Below are 5,656 nucleotides of genomic sequence, written 5' to 3' on the forward strand. Positions count from 1 at the left end.
CTCATTCACAACTCTATTCCTGCATGCTGAAATAGTTCTTTCCAAAAATGGCTGGTGAAGACTGGATCCCTGTCCGAAACTATCGCTCCTAGGAACCCATGTGTCTTGTAAATCTACTGCATATAAAGCTAGGCCATCGAAGATGCAGTGTACGGGTGGGCCAAAAGACAGTTGAATCTGCTGGACTACTGTAGGCCATCGACAAAATCCATGGAGATCATCTCCCAGGTCTGTGAAGGAATTGGAAGAGGCTGGAGAAGACCTGGGGAGGTAGCACAATCGAGCTTGGCCTATTGGCAGACCGAGCAGCAGCGCACATAGTGCAGGATGTGTGTGTTCATTTGGGCCAAGCAAACAATCACTACTAGATATCCCGTTTTAGCCGAGGGTCCAATTACCGTCGGATATGTAAGTTCACCGTCAGATACACTTATAACCGACGGTGAACCGTCGGCCATCTCCCGTCGGCTATGCCTCGTCGGCCATTACATTAATAGCCGACGGTACTCTTAGCTAATATCTTTTCCCACGGTATTAAGCCGACGGTGAGCCGTCGGATATGTTTAGGCCACGGTTGGCTCGCACTAGCTTGACGACTCATATAGCCGACGGTGCCCCTTCAATTATTATTCTTCCGACAATAACTGATTCCCGTCGAGTTTGTTATTAGTCAACTGTATGTTTGACCCGTCGGGGTTAATCATAACTAAGAGTAGAGCCAAACCGTCGATTAGTATGATTACCGACGGTGCATATAACCCTTCGGAGATTCCTTTAGTTGAGAGGCTGGCAAGCAATGCCAATTTACGAAGGCTCATCGTACGCATATTGTGTACCCAAGATGTTTGCTACGCTATAAGGCATAGTCACCCCGAGATCTTTTCTACGCTCCATAGGCAGTAGTGTGATACACCAAACTGCGTTTCAGAATATTGGCATATCAAATAGGTCTCAAGATTACACGACCATACATGACCCAAAAACATATATTATATTTTGCATATCTAAGAAAGTACTACAAGCCTAATGAGTTCCATACGATTTACATTAACCCTAGCGATCCATCTAGGGAATGTAGAATGCAAAACAAAATAGTAACTATGCATGATATAATGGTTCAGGCAATTTGCATAAGCTAAATTGCCCTCAATCTTCAAAACTTCGCTTTGTTGCGTGCCTTGAATAAGATTGTTAAACTAGTCACCATCATCGCCAGTATCTCATTCATCGCCATATGGATCATAATGTTTATCGCACGAGATATCCCCTGCCTTGATGTCATAGGTGTTATCGTCATCATCATTAATGGAATGATTATTGTCATGACTCAGACCGCCTCCAATATTGCTTCCCACCCCCCTATAAAATGATAACTTGTAAGAGAGATGAAAAATGATGTAATGTACTGTAGTTAAATTCAATTGAGCCACAGGGAACAACCTTTTATAGGGAAGCTACAGGGAATAAAATTAATTGTTCTATATTGTACTGGAGTATCCATGGACTAGGAACTCAGTGTACGTCAGCATTTACTAGTGCTAGACCAGTGGTTCGCTCCTTTTCAAACCATGCATCCTGGGAATAGAAACTAAATGTAAATGGGAACAATACACAAATAAAACTAGTTCACTCATTTGCACCTTTTATCCACAAACTTATATACTAGTAATTTTGACCTTTTAATATAGTTCCCTGGTACATGTGATAATTCGTTTTTAGTAATCAACTCTGCGATTTAGCAAAGAGGAATGATTTATGAACTTAAAGTAAATCCAGAAAGTTACTAAGTGAAATAGTTAAGTGCGGCACAACCATGGCAAGCTTTTTCATCATCCGAATATGCACATACTTTCTCATCTTACTTTGTTCCTGTATAACTAGTTGTACAAAGCGAAGCTGCTGCAACTACTACTACTACTCCCTAGTAGAATTTCCACCATAGTTGTGTGATTTGTGCAGTTTTGACATCTTAGCTCGCAAAGATTTGACATTAGAAATATATCAGACTAGACTAGCTGGGGATTGCAGCCTTAACTTGCGGAGTACTACAATACGGTAATTGGTAATGGAACTGAACAGAGGTGGTACACCTACCTGAAGTCGGCCATCTCACTGGATTGGATCTTTTTGGGCAGTGACTCGTAGAAAATTCTGAGAGGTTCCCTCTGTCAAATTTTTTTAAAAATCAGATGAATGAAAACATATATGTACTTTTTGGACAGTGACTCGTAGAAAATCCTGAGAGGTTCCCTCTGCCAAATAAAAAAACAAATCAGATGAATGGAAACATAGATGTACTCTAACATGAACGAATTAAGAAGAGGGAGACGGATGTGATTCAGTTACGGTACCTTGGAAGGATCCAACTTCTAGCCGGGCAGGGAGAAGGCATTCTTGGCCGCTTGCTTGGTACATGGATTTGACATTGGATGAAGCTAGCGATATGGATCTCCCACCTCCTTTACCCTTCATGAGAAGGAGACCACAGCAGAATAGAACCCTTCAGCCTGCGTTGTCGCTCGGCCATCCACACGCGCCACCGCTCGACGAGCAGCCCGGTCCACAGCTCGCCCATCAGCCGCATCGCCGCTCCTTGCGCTGCTGCTCGCCATTGTCCGCCACTACTGCTAGCAGTACTGTTTCTGTAGAAAGAGAAGAAATAAGAGACCAAGGCGAGAGGAGAAAGATCTTCCCTTAAAGAGAGGAAAGAGGCACTGATCTAGCACCTTAGATCGCCGGGTGCTGCACGCCGCCGCCAGAACTGGTGAGAGACGGGATCTGGCTGGGTGGACTTGATTTTTACGGGAGGATAGAAATGGGGGAGGTGAAAAACGTCTCCATCAGCCTCCAGCCATGGCTGTTGTGGAGTGGAGAGGGGAGGGGTGGAGCCGATCTGAAGCTAGTTCACGTGGTGGGGGCGGTGAGGGGTGGAGGCGGATAAGGTGAGGGTTGGTCTGTGGCGGCGAGGTGAAGCTAGGCCACGACGACTAGCAAGGGGAGGTTCATAATTGCAACTGCGGTTCGTGGCTTCGTGCCGCGTGGGCTACATATTATTTTTTTTCGGCTCGCGCCAGCGTGGTTTGAAACTTTTAGCCGCCCGTGTAAACAGACTTCAGGTTTTCTTTTTCTTATAATTTGAACATTGATCAGATTAATATTTGATCAATTTAAAATTTTAAATACAATGCAGTAAATTCAATGTGATGATGAAATATACTTTGCAACATTTTAAACTCGCGTGATGTCAATTGATCCATAATGTACATTTAGGTAAAGTTAATTTCGCAAATATTTATTTAAATTCTAAATGATAGAAAAAGAGTTTAGAAATTTGCAACAATCTAATAGAACCTGTATAATGTGGTCCCACATATGTAGAAATTAGTTGGAAGTTTCCAGATCAATATTTATGGTACACGCTTCCCAAATAATCTTTCCAATATTCAAAAGATTTGATAAAACCGTAACTATAGGTTTCATTGAAGGGGCACATCTTCAATGATGTCTCATATATTTCCAAGCATGCTATGAACATAACACTAACAATTTTCACATAAAAAAGATAACACCACCAAATATATATCTTTGTTATTTTAAAATAATATGGGACCCCAAATGTTTGAAAAAGTTTAGTGAGAAATAGTTTTGATGTAGTAACTTCGTATTTGCTTATAAAGATAATATCTCATCTTGACACTCTCACACTTACAAGCAACATGTATTCATAGATTTTTCAAACAGTGTTAGAAGTTCCGAACTGATGCACATAAGACGTCTCTTGGTGCTATCCATGCACGATGGATGATTCATTGGTGTGTTGTATTTTGGTTCCACCCTACGAAAACCATGTAATTAACTTTTATTCTTTTGGGCCATTTGTTCTTTACAAAAATCATATTTTGATTCTTAGATTTCTCACATAGGTCAACATTTTAATCCGAACAGTTGCACATATGACGTTTCTTGGTGCGATCCATGTATGGTGGATAACTCAATGATGTGTTGTATTTTGCCCCCCCCCCCCCCCCCCAAATGGACTGATCTGTTGTGCTGGACAAGGATAATGCACGACAAGGATCATACATACAGAATCGTATGCATAGCAGGACTCTTTTTTAATTTTGAAATGCAGAACTCATGTTTTCTATAATTCATGAGCTAAATTGCATTTAATAAAAACGTGGAGGATGTGGTCCTTCTAGATCACAAAGGTGCATTAAATAAATAAAAACATGAACATACACAGGAAGTTACAGAAGGACACATAACTACTAATAAAAAATAGCAAACTAGACCCTAGATTTTACAAAAGGGCCCAAGAACATTGATGGAATGATCCAATATATACATGCATATCCTCATTGTCGTTGAGGATGACTCCACTTGGGATAACAAGACCTCTGTGGCTCCATGACACAGACTCCGTGGAGAATCAGCGTTGCCTCCATTTTACCTCCTTAGTCGGGGGGGGGGGGGGGATGAATGGGCGTCCTTGGGCCAGCAGATGTGGTGGTGTCGTGGAACAGGACAACAACCGATCGCCGCAACAAACGCCTAGCCACTCCAAAGCAACCATGGATGAACTCTATCCTGATATAGAATTCCATTTTTTTTCCCACATCATGAGCCACCAGCCACTGCTCGGACACGGCGACAACACACTCCACTTAGCCAAAACGCCATGTGCCACATGGTAATGACCCAACCTAGACCTATATATACAAGACTATGATGAGCATCTCCTTTATCTGTTCGTCAACTCCGTTAGATCAGATAAGGGATTGGGCCTCTTTCCTCTTGATAGTTTGTGTAACTGCACATTCTTTCAAACAAGTCTTTTTTTAAACCATCATATTTGTATTTTTTGGACCAATTTTTTCCCACCCTATTAAAGAAAAATAACATATCATGCACTTACAACATCAATGCTAGAACTAAATTGTTGGAAGTTTACTTTTATGAAAATTTTCTGGAATAAAACTATTGGTTGTTCCACATATATTTATTGCAGTCGTCCATTGAAACATATCACCGAGGGTTAAATTCAATCGTCGGTTATTGAATACCCCGTCGGGTATTTAATCTAATAGGCAAGAGTGACGTATGCACCGTCGGTCATTTCTACTTATAGCTGAGAGTTTTGTTTTAACCTTCGGCTATTAAATTTCACCGTCGGGTATTACATGTAATCTCCGTGGGTATAGCCAAAACCGTCCGGATATTACAATGAACCGTCGGGCATTAGGTTGGATAACCGAGAGTTGGGTTTTCCCCGTCAGATAATTTAGGACACCGTCGGTTATTAGTGGTCATACCCGTGAGTTGCCAATAACCGTCGGCCATTGCCTCCCCCGTTGGTTATTACTGTAATGACCGACGGACCGTCGGCTATTAGATTTCACTGTCGGAAATATGGGGATTTCTAGTAGTGAATCTATGGATGCGCTTGTAAGTAACTGGAAAGCCTGAGTGTCCTCCCATGGGGCTATCATGGAATGCTGTCATAATCTTCTCTCCGTTGATCCACCTAACCTGATGCGACCCGTGAAATGTAACAACCCTTGTTGCAGACTGAACCTCTTCCTGGGATACTCCCTGATGGCCAGTTGTTCAAGCAGCTTCTTGTTGGAAATATGCCCTAGAGGCAATAATATTT

The 5,656-nt window shown here is 42.0% G+C and overlaps 1 long non-coding RNA gene across 1 annotated transcript; it reads right to left on the reverse strand.

Moving 5' to 3' along the window:
• Nucleotides 1-972: 972 nt before the first annotated feature.
• Nucleotides 973-3,027, reverse strand: LOC123141413 (uncharacterized). The gene is made up of 4 exons (XR_006470253.1): nt 2,727-3,027; nt 2,352-2,642; nt 2,095-2,252; nt 973-1,359 (listed from the first exon to the last, which is right to left on the reverse strand). It is a non-coding gene; the product is annotated as an uncharacterized lncRNA (long non-coding RNA).
• Between the last annotated feature and the right edge of the window lie 2,629 nt (nt 3,028-5,656).

Source organism: Triticum aestivum, chromosome 6D (genome assembly GCF_018294505.1).
Source record: "Triticum aestivum cultivar Chinese Spring chromosome 6D, IWGSC CS RefSeq v2.1, whole genome shotgun sequence".
NCBI classification, from domain to species: domain Eukaryota; kingdom Viridiplantae; phylum Streptophyta; class Magnoliopsida; order Poales; family Poaceae; genus Triticum; species Triticum aestivum.